The sequence below is a fragment of the Musca vetustissima genome, unplaced genomic scaffold (genome assembly GCF_032173495.1).
Source record: "Musca vetustissima isolate MV318-11 ecotype Yass unplaced genomic scaffold, APGP_CSIRO_Mvet_v1 utg3975, whole genome shotgun sequence".
NCBI classification, from domain to species: domain Eukaryota; kingdom Metazoa; phylum Arthropoda; class Insecta; order Diptera; family Muscidae; genus Musca; species Musca vetustissima.
In genome coordinates, this window is record NW_026881515.1 from 161,481 (window position 1) to 180,169 (window position 18,689).

General features: G+C 33.5%; 1 protein-coding gene and 1 long non-coding RNA gene across 3 annotated transcripts in view; one reads left to right on the forward strand and one right to left on the reverse strand.

Annotated features, from left to right (window-relative positions):
• LOC133327421 (dystrophin-like) overlaps positions 1-18,689 on the reverse strand; it is a 203,249-nt gene that overhangs the window by 18,825 nt on the left and 165,735 nt on the right. The window lies entirely within an intron of this gene.
• Positions 2,439-3,345, forward strand: LOC133327419 (uncharacterized). Of its 2 annotated transcripts, none has more exons than XR_009754226.1 (3): positions 2,439-2,528; positions 2,605-2,666; positions 3,064-3,342. It is a non-coding gene; the product is annotated as an uncharacterized LOC133327419 (long non-coding RNA). The 2 variants fall into 2 exon arrangements; XR_009754227.1 differs by lacking the exon at positions 2,439-2,528 and adding an exon at positions 2,699-2,914 and having other exon boundaries at positions 2,565-2,666; positions 3,095-3,345.

Sequence of the window (18,689 nt, forward strand, 5' to 3'; positions counted from 1 at the left end):
GTATGAATTTTCCATAGAGAATGTTGAAATCCAAAATGTTTCCCATAGAAGACATTCATATCGAATTCCATTCTCAGAAAAAATTTTCTTATCGAAATATTTTAATGGAAAATTCTCTCCCTCTCATGAAACTACAATTTTATTCTTCTCCTACAAAAATTATGTCTATCGCCTTCTTATTCATTTTGTGCCAGTTCTTAATTAATTTACATACATATTGTCACATTAAATCATCCATTAATTTAATGCAGTTAAGAGATGTTCTCTTATGGCCATACATCTCTTCTTGTCATCGGCACTCATCTTTTATTATTCAACAGTCATACAAATACACTCACACATATGCATATATACACACACATATTCTCAACAACAATACAAACAATGGAGGATTGTCATTAAACAACATTGTTTAATATGCTGAAAAGGACGAGGAGGCGATAGGGAACCGAGTCGTTCCGAACATTCACAAAAAAAAATGGAGCTGTGATAAGTGTAAAAATGGGATCAGCCTCTTTATTTACATGTTTAAGTAAATGTAAATTACAAGTGTGTTGTTGTAGTTGTTGTTGTTTTTATACTTGTCAATTCAAACACACACACACACATTCACAGTTCTCTCAATTGAAGTGTAACAATAAAAATAAATTAAAAGTTATTGCTGTTAAAAAATTGTTGCTGATGTTGTCATTGTTTTGTTGTTTTTGTTGCATGTCCTTTTGTCATCATTGGCATTGTTGTTGCCATTGTTGCAGTTGGTGTTGCAATGTCTCATTTTTTTGTTATTTTACATAAGTAATTACTATTATGTTGTAATATGGAGATTGCATCTTGTTATTGTCGGCTGAAATGTGGGTGGATGTGTGTGTGTGTGTGCTTCTTGAAAAATTAATGTGTGTGTATTTTTTTAAGCTTTGCAAGAGTAAGATGGGAATAAAATACACAGAGAGAAATGAATGGCCTTTCAGATAAATTTTTAAATTAGAACCAAAGAACTATTTTCCAGGGAAGAATTGGAGCTTATGGATTAGATTTGTTAATGGTTCTGTAGCTTGAGGAACATAGGTCTCAGAACATATTGAATATTGAATTGAAATAATTTTTTCTTCAGTGTATTTCCCATAATTTATTTTCATTTCTCACATGTAGTATATAAATAAAACTGGGTATATAGGGAAAGAAAAAAAGGACAAAGGATTTGTTATTATGTGAAGTACCAAATTACAGAATTCATGCATTGTTTGGTGCATATGTTTTGTGGCATCGTCACTTGTGGCAGGGATGTGTGGCAATGTAATTCTGTGGGTTTCACTGTGTTCCTTTTTTTGTAAAAAAAACATAAATCTTTGCAAAGAAAGTCGGCTCGGGTGTCAGTTCCATTTATAAACTGGCATTTACATCCTTTACTCGGCTGTTTTGCTGCATGGCGGATTACAATTCGGTCATTGCACGTTGAAGTGACATCATGTGTGGCAACTACGTATATGCATGTGTGTGTGTGAATATGTGAGTAATATGCAACAATGTGTTTATTATCTACTCGTTCTCGTTGGCAAAGGATTTTCCATTGCCTGTATTCCAACAACATTTTGATGAATGACAATAAAAGGCTTTAAGAATGGCCTCATCAACAACAATAGCAACAACGACAACAACAACAGAAAACATGACAATAACAACTTTTTATTGCCAAAGGAGAATTGACACACACACAGCTACACTTTTGTGAATTAATACAATTATGATGGTTAAATTGTGTGCCTGTGTGTGTGTGTTCACAATGCACTTTCTTTTGTTGTTGCTGTTGTTGTATTTTTTTAATCGCAGAATAAATATGTAAATGTGTTAATGTAACAGCAATTTATATGGATATTTATTAACATTTCTGACACATTAACTATTGTTTGCGTGGAAAAAACACCGATGGAGGACACACAATGGAACATGGTATTAAAATGGGATTAATAAGTACTTCTGGATTAAGACCGATGACAAAAATGTTTACATCGATTTTGCTGGATAACAACATTTTCAGTAAGAAGAGGTTTTGACAACAACATTTTCTATATGAAAGTTCTTCGATAACATTATTTTCTATAGAAAAAATCTTCGATAATAACATTTTTATAAAATAATTCTTTGATAACAACATTGCAAATCTTCGATAACAATTTTTTCTATTGAAAACATTTTCGATAACAACTTTTTCTTTAATAAAGTTGTTTGATAACAACATGTTCTTTAGGAAAATTTTTCTATAGAAAATAACAACATTTTTTATAAAAAAGTTGTTCGATAACGACAACATTTTCTATATTATAGCTGTTGGATAGCATAATTTTTTATAGAAAAGCTGTTCGATAACAACATTTTCCATAGAAAAATTCTTTGATAACAACTTTTTCTATAGAAAAGTGGATCGATCACAACAAAAAGTTGTTCGAAAACAATCTTTTCTATATTATAGCTGTTCGATATCATCATTTTTCATAGAAAAGCTGTTCGATAACAACATTTTCCATAGAAAAGTTCTTCGATAACAACATTTTCTATAGAAAATTGTTCGATAAAATGTTTTCGATAAAAACCTTTTCTATAGAATAGTTGTTCGATAACAACATTTTCTATAGAAAAGTTGTTCGATAACAACATTTTCTATAGAAAAGGTTGTTTTCGAACAATTTTTTCTATAGAAAAGTTTTTCGATAACAACCTTTTCAATAGAAAAGTTGTTCGATAACAACCTTTTCAATAGAAAAGTTGTTCGATAGCACCCTTTTCTATAGAAAAGATGTTCGATAGCACCCTTTTATTAAGGAATGCTGTTCGATAACAACCTTTTCTTTAGAAAAGTTGTTCGATAACAACCTTTTCTTTAGAAAAATTGTCCGATAACAACCTTTTCTTTAGAAAAGTTGTTCGATAACAAACTTTTCTTTAGAAAAGTTGTTCGATAACAACCTTTTCTTTAGAAAAGTTGTTTGATAACAACCTTTTCTTTAGAAAAGTTGATAACAATATTTTCTATGAAAAGTTACGATAACAACGTTTTCTATAGAAAAGTTGTTCGATTACAACATTTCCTATGGAAAAGTTGTTCGATAACAATCTTTTCTATAGAAAAGTTTTCCGATAAAAACCTTTTCTATAGAAAAGTTGTTCGATAACAACATTTTCTATAGAAAAGTTGTTCGATAACAACCTTTTCTATAGAAAAGTTGTTCGATAACATTATTTTCTATAGAAAAGTTGTTCGATAACAACATTATCTATAGAAAAGTTGTTCGATTACAACATTTCCTATGGAAAGTTGTTCGATAACAACGTTTTCTATAGAAAAGTTGTTCTATAATACAATTTCACCAAAAAGGTTTATCGATAAAACTTTGGAAAAATTCGATAAAACAAGTTTTTTTTTCCACAAAAAAAAAAAACAAAATAAATAAAATAAAAAAATTAATAAAAAATCAAGATTTATACCACAAAAACATTTATCGATAAATAAAATTTACTCATAACAACCCATTCTATAGAAAAATTGTTCGATAACAAATTTGTTTTTAGTTATTTCTATCGATAAAACGTTTTGTATAGATACGATTAATGACAACTGTTCCTAAAGACAATTTTCTCCGATATCGATCTTCTTAGTATAACATCTTCTTGTCCCATCCTCACACAAAATAATAATAAAAAATCCTGATAGACATTTCTCTTACAATCAACCCCGTACTCTCCTATCCTTATAGACCCTCAGTTGCACATTTCTCTCTCAGACAGCATCCTCTCCTTCTTTCTCCCACCCACTCTTCAATAATTTCCCTTTTGCATATTTTTCTATCGTCCTGAATTTTCCCCCATAACTCACCAGAAAACTTAAACGTTCAAACAATAAAAAACCTTTTCACCACGATGTCATGCATAAATTCAGTAATGAAGTAAATTTTTATAAATTCACTTTTTTGTTGTTGTTGTTGCTGTTGCAGTTCTTGTTCGTCGTCTTCACCTTTCATCTGCACTTTGCATAACAAAATTTCATTGAAAGAATATAAAATGTAAAACTTATTATTTTTCTTTCTAATTAGCATTTTTAATGTCTTACTGAAACGAGTGAATGAATGAATGAATAATTTTTTGCTGCTGCTGCAGTAACAACAACTCCATATAGCCAGGATGATGGCAAGGTAGAGGTGTCTTAACATTGTTCGGAATGGAATACTGTGGGCCGATTAAGCAAAGAGAGAAAATATATCGCTCACAAATCATTTTCTCTGGTCTCAAAGAAAAAGTCCAGAGGTTTAAAGCCTCTCATTTCAAAATTATTGTTTATATAAATTCTATTTTTTCCAATTTACCACATTTTGTCCCACTGTACTTTCTTTTCGTTGCAGTTTTCCTTACTATCATTAAAAGCAAAAAAAAAATTCTTAAGTATTTCAAACTTGACAAGAAAAATTCTTTAGTTTTTGTTTTTTTTGTACTTGTTTGTCCAACACTACAAGGTGGGGTCCTACCTAATGCAACCGAAACATGACAGCTCCGACTCCCTTTAACTATCCACGTGTCCATGGCACTCAACAAGCTAGCCCTCTTTCATAACTCCTAGCAAACTTGCATGGTATGAACCTTCAAACACACACACACAAATACAACACCCAACAGCAAGAACATAAAACAACTTTTAAAACTATTAGTTAGTGGTTGTTTAGTTGACTTGTCCTGACTGCCTGCCAGCCTGCCTGCCTCTCCAATATAGAATTACAACAACGAAGACGAACTAAAAGTTGATGATTTAGAAGAAACTGAAAACAGGTAGCAAACATTTAGCCTTGCATTCTTCATTCATTCGGTCCGTCAGTCGTGCATCTAACAACCAGGATGCCTTGTTTGGATGGGTGGATGGATGGATGGCTGGCAAGACATACCAACTGACGTTTATAACTCTGGCAGATGAATATTACAAACAGAGTGAAAGGTAAAACAACAACAACAATAAGACAAAATAAAATATGCATGCACCAACAAACAAACCGAAAAGGGAATTGTTTGTCATTTTTTTCTTCCCTTGCCTAGTGCATAGTTGATGTTGTTGCATTTTAGACAGGACATGAATGTTGTTGTTGCTATCTATTAATGCTAATTTATATGCAAAAAGAACGACTAGGAAACATAAACAAACAACAACAACAACTATCTGGGATATGACTTGTTAAAAATTACAAAAAAATACTTGGAGATATTACTTTGTTTCCGCAATGTTAAGGGAAAGGGAAGAGATTTAAGAAAGGATTTCCTTCAGCAAAGTCCCATAATAGGAGGTGTATTACAGTAGATATCGGATATAAGAACATCTCATATAAGAAAAAATCGCACATAAGAAAGATTATCAAAAACACCGAGCTTATACTTTCTTATATCCGATAATTCCATACAAGAAAAAAAGCGCATATAAGAAAGAAATCTCCGACTTTTATTGAATTTCTTATATACGATATCTACTGTACTTCAACGGAAAATTTTGTTATCGAACACATTTTTTTATACACAATGTTGTTATGGAAAAAAATTGTATAGTCGAAGTGTAGAAGTCGATAGTTGGCGGACAGCTCTCTTTAAAGAAAAATCTTGCTACAGGAAATGCTCTTATCGACTTTTCTGCACAAAAAGTTGTTATCGATACTTTTTGTAAAGGAAAAATTGTTATCGAACCACTTTTCTATAAGAAAAATTGTTATGGAACAAGATTTTTTTTTTTAAATATGACTCATACATTATGTAAAATATATTTGAAGTATGAAAAGAGAAAACCAGTAAGGAAAATAGTAAAGCCGGACGGGGCCGACTATATGATACCCTTCACCACTTTGGGTATATTCAACAGATGTATCCTAATAGACGTCGCATTTTTTAAGGACCAGTAAAATGAAATTTGAGCCATAAACATGTCATTCTGCAACCTATATTAAATTTTTCATTTGGTCAGTTTGGTACACCTATATCAAAATCTGAACCGATTTCAAAGAGACTTGTCAGTGATTAATTTCTATTAACTACAGTTCATTGTATAAAGTTGTGTGGCAATCTGACAAACTTTATTCACTACGCTATGACAAAATTCGTCCAAATCGAAAGATATATATGGAATATTGGTACACCGTTTATCTTAAATCGGGCGAAAATATATATGGGAGCTATATTTAAATCTGAACCGATTTTCACGTAACTTTGCACACATCATGCTGGACCTAATTCAGAACTCTATGCCAAATTTCATGCAAATCGAAAGATATATAGGGACTTTGGTACACCATTTACATTAAATCGGACGAAAATATATATGGGAGCTATATATACATGTGAGCCGATTTTCTCGAAACTTAGCCAAATTTCGTGCTATGCCAAAGTTCGTGCAAATCGAAGGATTTAAAGGGACTTTGGTGCACTACTTACCTAAAATCGGACGAAAATATATGTGGGAGCTATATCTAAATCTGGGGCAATTTTCTCGAAACTTGGCAGACATCACTCTAGGCTCAATTCAGAACGTTATGCCAAATTTCGTACACATCGAAAGATATATAGGGACTTTGGCGCACCATTTACATGAAATTGGACGAAACTATATATGGGAGATATATCTAAATCTAGGCCAATTTTCTCGAAACTTGGCAGACATCATTGTAGGCTTATTTCAGTACGCTATGCCAAATTTCGTGCAAATCGAAAGATATGTAGGGACTTCGGTGCACCATTTACATAAAATCGGACGAAACTGTATATGGGAGCTATATCTAAATCTGGAACAATTTTCTCGAAACTTGGCAGACATCACTCTAGGCTCAATTCAGTACGTTATGCTAAATTTTGTGCAAATCGAAAGATATATAGGGACTTTGGTACACCATCTACATTAAATCGGACGAAAATATATATGGGAGCTATATCTAAATCTGGACCGATTTTCTCGAAACTTGGCAGACATCACTCTAGGCCCAAATCGAAAGATATGTAGGGACTTCGGTGCACCATTTACATGAAATCGGACGAAACTATATATGGGAGCTATATCTAAATCTGGTCCAATTTTCTCGAAACTTGTAGGCTTATTTCAGTACGCTATGCCAAATTTCATGCAAATCGAAAGATGCATAGAGACTTTGATGCACCATTTACTATAAATCGGACGAAAATATATATGGGAGCTATATCTAAAACTGAACCGATTTTCTCGAAACTTAACACACACCATTCCAGATCTAATTCATTACGTTATGCCAAATTTCGTGCAAATCGAAGCATATATAGGGACTTTGGTACACCATTTACATTAAATCGGACGAAAATATATATGGGAGCTTTATCTAAATCTGAACCGATTTTTCCCAATTTCAATAGGGTTCGCCCTTGGGCCAAACAAGTGAGCTGTGCCAAATTTCATCCAAATCGGATTATAAATGCGACCTGTACTTTGTTTACAATTTAACACCAACAGACGGACGGACATGCATAAATCGACTTAAAAAATGATTCTATGCATATCCTCCAAAGGAACCATGTGTCTATCTCGTTTCCTTTTGCCTGTTACAAACATATGCACAAAGACATAATACCCTGTATCACAGTGTGGTGAAGGGTATAAAAATTGGAAACTGTTATGTGAACAGCACTCTAATATATAACTCTGACATCGAACAGGTTTCTTTTTCAAAAATATTTATTTTTGAATTAAAAAAGTATATTACTTGAAATAATATTTTTCGAGATGTATATAATAGTTTATAATATATATATATATACGTGGATTTTAAAAAATATATATTTGTAAGAAGTGTTTATTAGTTTAAATTTTAAATAAACATTTTTTTGAAAATTCCATTTTTTTAAATTATGTATGCAGCAAAGTCTTGCTATTAACATCGAAAGCTCTTTCTACAGATATTTTTTCCGATGACATTTCTTTCGACATTTTCTTCCGATATTAAAGATATTTTTATCTATAAATCCCCCATTGCTATGGAAAATTACTAAACTTGCTTATCGTATTTAAAACGAACGTCTGATTTAATACCATGTTGCAATATAGTTTTTGTTGTTCTTGTTTTTGTACTTTACAATCCCTCTCAATTACCATTAATACTTGCATACATATTACATGGAAATTTTAAGTATATATCCTCAAGATAAGACCTGACAAAGAAAAACGTAAATAGTTTTATGGTATCTATGTTTGTACATCAAATACAAGACAGCAAAAGGGTGAAGAGGGGCCTATTGTTACGACAACGTTATTTTCCTTGTCACAAATTTCCTCACACTCTCTCCTGGCAGGCGGTCGTTCGGTATCTGATACTGTCATTTTGAAAAATTGCAAACAGAAAAAAAAACAAGAACAGCAGAATATTGAGCTTATTAAAAACTTCAAACAATATGTTGTTAACAAGAGATGAGAGAGGGCTCATTTACACACACACACACACACAGATACACTCATCGAAACTCACATACACACTCATCGAAACTCACACACTCTCATAGAAACGCAGTAGTCTTTCGTGGTGATGAGTTGAGGAAACGGATATGGCAAAAAAATTACAGGTATAACTAGTTGTAGTTAAAAAAAGAAACTACCTGAAATTATTAAAGAAAAAGAAGACGGAAAAAAGTTAATACATTTCTTTTAGTCTTGGGTAAATCCTTTTGTTATTTGAAACCAAAGTTTACTTTGAAAATCCCATGCACAGACAGGCAGACAAATATTCATTAGTCTGAGAAGTTGGCGAGTTGGTATTAGATGGGAAAGGGGAGCAATGTTGGGGTTAAGGAAAAAAAACGAGAAAAAAGGATTCGTATAGGTACGAGGATTTCAATTATGAACTGAAAAGTCATTAAATATTTGTTAAAAATGTGATGATATTTCCTTTAAATTATTTTTAAAAAAATCCAGATGAAGTCCATGAAAGTCGGAGGTATTTCTTTGTTTAGAGAAAACGAAAACAATACTTTTCCAGAAATCCTTCACAAAAATTGTAGAGATTTGTCCTATAAAAAGTATTTAAAAAATAATCTATACTACCAGACAAAAAGTCTGAAGCTAGAATCTTGAAATTTTGGGTGAGGGTCACTCTTGGACCAAATGGGACAGAACGGTACGAAAAGTACTAAAAAGTACTGTGATACCATTTGTATTTGGCGAATCGGTGGAGCTAGAACTCTGAAATTTGGGTTGGTGGTCGTTGATTGAATGTAGGATAGATGTACTAAAGGGTTTTTGGAAATTCGAACTATAACTATCCGAAAAGTATGAAAATGTACTAAATTTGGTACAATTTCGTAGCATGTGAATGGAGTGAGCTAAAAACATGAAATTTGGAATGTAAATTAACATTGAGAAGTAGGGTCGATATGAGGAGAGTTTGGAAAGCGTGCACTCAAGTGTACGAAAAGTACTATATGGTACTATATTTGGTACAAATTTCATTTGGAGGTACAAATCGAGCTGGAATCCTGAAAATTGAAATTAACATTACCGTCGGAGTGTAGGATTGGAATATGTACGTAGTTTTGGAAATTTTTACTTATGTGTATAAAAAGTACTAAATCGTACTATAATTGGTGCAATTTGGATTTGTGTGAACCGATAGAGCTGGAACAATGAAGTTTGGAGTTAGGATCATTGTAGTGATGTTGGATTAGGGTCAGGATTCAGTTTAAGAAAATAATACTTATGGGTACTAAATGGTACTAAATTTGGTACAATTTGAATTTTAGGTGAACCAATAGAGCTAGAATCAATAGATTTAGAAATTTGTACTAATATGTACTAAATTTGGTACAATTTAAATTGTGGGTGAACCGATAAAGGTGAAGTCATGAAATTTTGATTTACGATCACTGTGGGGTGTAGGGTTGGGGTATGTAGGAAGTTTTAGAATTTTGTACTAAGTGTACCAAATTCGGTACAATTTTAATTGTGGGTGAAGCGATAAAGTTTGAATCTTGAAATTTTGATTTTGAATCACCGTGGAGGTGTAGAATTAGGGTATGTAGGAAGCTTTGGAAATTGGTACTACTATGTACTAAATTTAGTACAATTTAAATTGTGGGTGAACCGGTATAGTTGGAATCTTGAAATTTTGAATCACCGTGGAGGTATAGAATTAGGGTATGTAGGAAGCTTTGGAAATTTGTAGAACTATGTACTAAATTTAGTACAATTTGAATTGTGGGTGAACCGATGGAGGTGGAGTCCTGAAACTTGGTTTTAGGATCAGTGTGGGGGGATATGATTGGGGTGTGTAGAATGTTTTAGAAATTCGTACTACTGTGTACTAAATTTGGTACAATTTTAATTGTGGGTGAACCGATAGAGATGGAATCCTGAAACTTGGATTTAGTATAACTCTGGGGGTGAAGGTTTGGGTTAAGTAGGAAGTTTTGGAAATTCGTACTACTGTGTACTAAATTTGGTACAATTTGAATTGTGGGTGAAACTTGGATTTAGGAACACTGTGGGGGTGTTAGTTTGGGCTAAGAAGGAGGTTTTTAATTGAGGTATGTTGGAAGTTTTGGACATTGATACAACTATGTATAAAATTTGTTACAATTTGAATTGTGGGTGAACCAATAGTGTAGGAATCCTGAAACTTGGATTGAGGATCACTGTGGGAGTGTATGTTTGGGTTTTGGAAATTCGTACTACTGTGTACTAAATTTGATACTATTTGGATTGTAATTAAGATTTTATCTAATTCATGATTTCAATTGGATTGCATGATGTAGGTAGTAATGGAAATTTTTACGTATGTGTTCTAAGTGGTATTAAATGTGATACAAATTGGATTTAGGTGAACCGATAGAATCCTGAAATTTTCAATTAAGATTGGGGTATGTGGGAAATGTTGGAAATTCGTACTTATGATTGTTAATGTAGGTAGTTATGGAAATTTATATTAATGTGCACTAACTGATACTCAATTTGGATTTGGGAGAAGCTATATTAGAAATGCTCGATATAGGATTTAAATACATCCCACATTCGCTAACGAAGTAGCAGGTATATGCTATTATTAATATTTCCTATAGAGAATTTGTAAAAAAAAAATATTTTTTTTTAATTCAAACTTATAGATAATAATTTAAAATATATTAAAAAAAACACGCCTATAGACAGTCCTTAAAATATTTTTGTTTTTTAATTTTTAATCCTTAAAAATATATATTTTTTTCAGCCCACTCTTTGAGAGTGGTGATCCTTTAAAAGCTGCTCTTCCGAATCCCCCATCTTTAAATTTACCTTTCATTTTCAAATGTATACACAAGTGAGGGGGCAAAAAAAAAAAAGGATTTTCAACTCTATCACCTGTGTGTTGCTCTTTTTTATTTTATTTATTTACTTTCTTTACAAATTCTATTAAAAAAGTTACATAATTTTCTTTCCTATTTTTTGTGGAATATATTCTGTATATGAGACAATAAAAGCAACAACTTTTTCGAAACAAAAAATTATTCATTTTTTCCTGTTTTCAGAATTTTTTTTGTTGTGCATAACTCTGTGGAAAAAGTTAAAACGAAACCATTGCCTTTGAGCAAGAAGAACTCGAACACACTTGCACTCACTCACACACACAAACACACCGAGATATATCTACACATGACTACGTTACAAAAATAAGTAAATCAACTTAAAAATACAACAAAAAAAAATGGTTCATCATTTTTGTACCTTTGTTTAAAATAAAAAAAAATAACAACAAATTCCTTGCGGAAGTTGTGAATAAATTATTTTTTTTTTTTGTTGGTTTTGTTAAGAATAAACTTTGGCTGTATCAGCCAACCAACCTGCCAGTGACTCAGTTGTTCTTGTTGTTTCCAAAATGAAGTCGATTTTTATCAAAGAACGACAACAATAACAACAAGTGGATACGGGTATGATACCGAATTGGTTCTGAGATTGATGTTACCAAGATTAAAATATATGCAACAATTTTTGTTGTTGTTTGGTTGCTGGTCATGGTTGTGGGGATCCTTCTTTTTTTGTGCCGAACCGAAAGTTCACAAAAAGATGTTACCAAGATTAAAATATATGCAACAATTTTTGTTGTTGTTTGTTGGTTGTTTGGTTGCTGGTCAATCATAAAGTGATTGAAGTTTTTAACTGATTTTGATTAACAAAATAAAAAAAAACAAAGTTAATTCAGACTTTTGATTCTTTTGTGTGTGGGAGGACAGAGAGAGAGAGAGAGAGAGAGAGAGAGAGATGTGAAAGGTCTCTGTATGTTTGTACTTGTGTGTGTATGTTTCAAAGGCATGTTTTGTTTGAACAAATTAAACTGTCACCCGGACAAAAATGGGTTATCAGGTAAAATTTGTTTATTTCGACGAAGATTGATGGCTTTTGTCGGGTGTGTGGAATTTAAATGTTAAAGATCAAGGAGGTTTTTTTGTTATCAAAGTTTTTGACCTTTTATTTAAGGTTTGAGTATGAATTTGATTTTTTAGATCGATAGGCGATTTAAAATTGATTAAAAATATTTGTATTTACAGTTGACGTTGATTTATTTAAATAATATTTGTTCAAGGGTCAAAATATAGCGTGATTTTTTAATGAATGAACCAGCCGCGGATTTTTTAAACATATTTTTGAAGGTTTGGTGAGGCAGCTCTTGAAGTGTTTGAGAAAAAATTCTCCGAAAGATCTATGGCCCGATCTGCGTTGATGGTGAATATCGCCGTCGAATGAACCATGAGTTGTATCAGCTATTCTCGCACATCGATATTTGTTAGACGTATTGAGCTGCAGCGACTACGTTGGCTAGGTCATGTTGTGAGAGATTGGATGAAGATACCCCAGCCCAGAACGCATATAAAAGTGAACCAACTGATGGTTCGCGCAGAAAGGGGAAGGCCAAGAATACGTTGGAAAGATAAAGTCGAAGACAATATCGCCGAAAATGGTCTTTCAAATTGGAAAAACTGTGCAAAAGACCGACACGCCTAGAAATCTTTTCTAAGCTCGGCTTATGGAACGTAAGTTATGTCACAAGCCAGCTAAGTAAGTTTTGAAGGCTTGAACGCTGATTTTTTTTCAGAAATATTTTTTTTTTCGATGCCCACAAATTTGTGAATTAAAAAAAAAAAATAATTTTTGTAGTCTAGAATAATGCATGAATTAAAAAAAAATATTTTTGAAGTATTCTACGTACAATATCCTCTAGATAGAATAGACATGACATCGGACGAAATTAACAATGTGAAGATATTTGAAATAAATTAATACAACCCATATACATACTAACCTCTAGTAACTTCAATACGGTATGCAAAATTTTATTTCAATCGGAGAACATTGAGTTTATACTGGTCCATTTATATAAAATCGGAAGAATATATGTAATTAAAAAAAAAACTTCGCGTACATCAATCTGGACCTTATTAAGTACACTGAGCAATATTTTGTCTTAATCGGACCAATATTGTGAATTTGGTGCACCATTTACATAAAATCGGGCGAAACTATATATGGGAGCTATATCTAAATCTGAATCGATTTCAACAAAACTTCACATATGCCAATCTAGACCTAATTCAATACTCTGTGCAAAATTTTGTATCAATCGGACCAATATTGGAAATTAGGTGCCCCATTTACATAAAATCGGACGAAGCTATATATGGGAGCTATATCTTAATCTGAACCGATTTCAACAAAACTTCGCATATGCCAATCTAGACCTAATTCAGTACTCTGTGCAAAATTTTGTCCCAATCGGACCAATATTGTGAGTTTGGTGCACCATTTACATAAAATCGAACGAAACTATATATGGGAGCTATATCTAAATCAGAACCGATTTCAAGAAAACTTCGCATATATCAATGTGGACCTAATTTAGTACTCTGTGCAAAATTGTTTCTCAGTCGGACTAATATTGGCAGTTAGGTGCACCATTTACATAAAATCGGACGAAACTACATATGGGAGCTATATCTAAATCTGAACCGATTTTCTCCAATTTCAATAGGGTTCGTCCTTAGGCCAAATAAGTGACATGTGCCAAATTTCATCAAAATCGGATCAAAAATGCGACCTGTACTTTGTTAACAGAAATACATGGACGGACAGATGGACATGCATAAGTCGTCTCAGAAAGTGATTCTATGCGTATTCTTAAAAGGAACCATGGGTCTATCTCGATTCCTTTTGCCTGTTACGAACATATGCACAAATACATAATATCGTGTAACACAGTGTGGTGAAGGGTATAATTACAAATATTTTCAATAGGGTTTTACATTGGACGGCATTTTAGTTAGCTCTCCTATAAGGAAGACCATCCTGATTCTATAAAGACAACATGTTTCAGCTCGCCTCTAAATACGGTCTGCTTCAACTGGTCTTCAGGCTCGCTTAGAGGCTCGCTTATAAAGACGCCCATCTGGCTCGCCTCTAAATATAATATTCAGGTTCGCATTAAAATTTAACCTTCAGACTTCTCTATAATGAATCAAGACTCCTTTAAGGTATTCTTGTATTTACGAAAATTTTATATCCACTTTTTGTGGAAAAAAAAACTCTCTTAAAAAAATTCTACCCACCTCTTTTTCATCTTTCAATATGCTGACCACCTGTAAAAACATACGTTCCGCATCATTTTCCGGTTCATAATTCGAATAGGTATCATCGACCAGAGATGTTATGTTGCCACCACAATAGAAATCATCCGAAGAGAATACCGAATCACGATAATGGCTGGGTGGATCTACGACCGCACCACCATTCCCGTACGAAACCTGCGGCACAGTCAATTCATTTGAATTGTGGCGCATTATGGTGGGAGAACGTGGCCGATAATCGTGTTGTTGCGATTTTCGTTCGTCATTTGCAACATGTTGCTGTGTTGTTGGTATTTGCAAAAATTGTGAACTATTACGCCGCGATGTTGCTGTTGCATGTTGTGGTTGCAAGTGTTGCTGCTGATCTTCGTGTTGTTCGATTCGTATGGAAATATTTGAGTGTGAAGAATTTTTGAGATTCATATCTTTGGATAAACTGTGCGAACTGGATGCACTACTCAGCTGTGAGTAACTCAAACTCAATTGGCTACTTTCGGCTGCTGAGGTACGACTGCAGTCTTGTTCGAGTTCGGTGCCACCAGTGCCACTATCACCACTCTGTGAACTGGATGAGTGGCCGCGTTGCTTTACGGAATTGGGTTGATGGTGGTGATCAGACATTGTTGTTGTTGCTGTTTTCAGGCAATTGAGATTTGTATTGGATTTTTGATGTTCCATAATGTGATCCTGCATACGACCGGGCAGCTTCAATGGCGGCAACATGACATTGAAATTAACTTCTCGTGAATCGGTGTGGGAGGAATTGGTACGACTGCCATTACTGCTGATGCTGCTGCGACTGCGCCGCTTCATTGAGACAAAGGGGGAGAGTAGCCGCCTTCGTTGGGTACTCAGGGAGGGGGTTAGGGTCCGCCTGGCAGCAGCATAAATTTCATCCTCATCATCGCCATCATGGGGATGATGATGATGATCTAAGGCTGCTGCAGCCGCTGCTGCCAAGGTGTGTGGCGGCTTGGCATATCGTTCCAATGACCTTGATTTAAATTCCTCCAGATGATGATGATGATGAGGCTGGCGTTCCTCCTGTCGCCCCCGAGAACTGTGGTGGTGATGGCCATCGTTGTTTTCATCATCGTAGTGGCTGCCATTGTGGGTTTTATGTTTTTTATGACTCATCCCCCCACTGCCACCCGAATTCGGACGATATGGTGAGGTTTTGCTAAAGCTACGCATAATGTGTGTATTTTCAATGACACCGCTGCCATTATCATCATCTCCACCGCCATTGTGGTGTTCCAAATACATGTCCAGATTATGTTCAGTTGCCGAGGAGGAGGATACATTCGATTGACGACGCGATGGCGTTGAGGTAAAGAGACGCATTTTGAGGTTGGGTCATATGTTGCTGACTTGGTAGATTTCAATACTTGTGGGCTGGGGAAGGAGGACACAGACCTCTTCTACTAGGTTCGGAGCCTGAAGGCTTACAAGCTAAATGTTGTTGTACAAGTTTTATTGTTTTTGTTGGGTTTTCAGCTTAAATCTGACAATTTATGATTTGTTGTTGTCTATTTTCTTATACCTTGTCTTGCAGGCTAACTAGTCAGGTCCTTGTTTTGGCTTCCTTGTATGTATGTTATGGACAATTATTTATTAGACCCTTAGGGTTCTTGTAAATAGCATTTCAAAACTCCTCTTAAAAACATCACATGGAAATTGTTGCAGCTTTAAAATTTTCCTCCTAGCTTTGAGCTAAAATGGCAGGGTGGCAGGCCGGTTTGCTGGATGACTGGCTTGACTGGCTGTTATATCCCGAGACCAGCAATTTAATGTTGTTGATTTTTTTCCTGCTGCTGCTACTCCGCCAGCTACAGTTCTTGTTAATCACAGGTTTTAGGAAAATTGTTGTTGTACTATTTGTTTTTTTGTTGTAGACACACAAGTTATTAATTTTTTTAAATGTTGTTTTTTTATTATGGCAAAAAATCACATTGAGCAACAAACTACTGGTTTTTTTTTTTGGTCCGAGATTATTTTTAGCTGTTGCCGGTTCGCATAGTTTTTATTTTTTCTTGTTGTTGTTGTTCATTTACACTCCTTGCACTTTTTATTCATTCTAAATAGAGCATGGCTGAGCTACCGATGCTGGATGGCGAGGAAAATAAAACAGGATTTTTTAAAACAGATTTTTTTTTTTAATTATGCAAGTTTTTCCCGACATGGAAAATATTTTCGCAGATTTAGGAGAGCGTATTTTTTCATTCACTGACTAAATATTTTTTTTTTGTTATTTTTTAATTAAAGCTCTGCAAAACTTGTTGCATTAATTTGTTGTAAATTTGTTGTATTGCATTGTTTGATAGTGGTGGTGCACTTATGTTGTTGTTGTTATATTTTGGATGATATTTGTTTAAGAATTTTTTGTGAGGTTAGGAAAAGAATTTATTTAAAACTTCCTCGCAATAAAAAACTGTATTTTTTAAAATTAATTTTAGAAGTTAAAATTGAATTCACTCCTCAAATAGTTTATTACAAAAAGTGTAATTTTATTTAAATTTCTTTTGGAAATAAAAATTCTATTTCCTTTAAAAAAATTGGTCAAAAAAAATTTTTTTTTGTAATTTTTATTTCAGCATTTTTTGCAAAAACAAAGAAAAGAAAAGCGATTTGATCTCCTGAACATTTTTCAAAAGAATTGAATTCATATAACGATTTAAAAAAAAAGCAATTCTCTCTAAAAAAAAGTTCCGAAAAAAATGTTGTTTTTGTAATTTTTATTTCAGGGTTTTTAATAAAAAATCAAACCGATCTCTTAAAGATTTTAATTTTTTTAATAGAGAATTGAATTCACTATTACAAAAAGTTTATTTTTTTTTAAATAAAAATTCAATTTTATTTATTATTTTTAATTCTTATTTCAGGATTTTTCTTTTAGAAAAAAATCAAACCGTCCTTTTAAAAACCCTTAAGTTTTTTGTTTTGATTTTATTGCAATTTTATACCCTTCAACATAAAGTGTAGCGTATGCAAAATTTGTAGTTCCATTTGGAAAACCTTAACTATTACCTGGAGAACCCATACCAAAAAATGTATAAATTGTTGATCCGCATAAAATATTTAATATTGGTCTACTAAGTGCAAGCCCCTAATTCATTACTCTGGGAATTTTGAATATGATTATTAACCGAATTGAATTAATTATTTAGAAATGTCATTGCGTAGCAAATCTCCCCAGCAAAAATTATCAGTATTGGTCCAAGTTTCGGGGAAATCCCCATACAACGGTACCCACCATTCGCCGGTATTTTAAGGACTTTGGGCACATGTTTCAACCGAATTGACGTTTGGTATTTGGATAGCAAAAAGCCCTACCAAAATTTTACAATGTTGGTTCACATGTTAGGGTACGACCCACACAACCGTACTCTTCAAAATTTCGTATTTTGGGAAGCTTTAGCACCTTTTTCCGAATTGGGCTAACTAATTTTTCGTACTAAATATAGACTTTAATTTGGTGTTTTGTGTTCTCATTGGGTATCAAATCTTCGCACCAATAATGACGGATTTTGGTGCCCTTTTTAGGCAACTCCTAAATAATTAATCCTTTTAGTAAGTTAGGTATTTAGTACTCTTGATTCTGATTGGGTGTCAAATTTTCCCACCAAAAATTACATTATTGGTAGGGATTTTTTTTTTGAAAGATTTTCAATCGATTTGGGGCTCTCAGCGGGTTCTCCAAAAAAAAATTAAGAATATTGGCCCACATTTTAGGATATCCCCCATACAACTACACCTTCAAAATTACATTATTTTTAAGCAAATTGGCTGTAATTTGGTAATTGAGGGTCTTATTGAGTAGAAAATCTCCCCAACACAAATAATCGATATTGTTTCACTTTTTTCGGATGGCTCCCATATAATGGTACCCCTCATTTTCGATATTATAGACATTTTTGGCGCGACTCTAATTTAATATTTTATGTTCTCATGGTTAGCAAATCTTCCTAGTTAAAACTACCCACATTGGCACACTTTTTTGGGAAGTTCCCATATAACGGATCCTCCTGGATTTTCGTAATTTGTGGAGATTGGGTTTGAGTTTTTTCAATCGAATT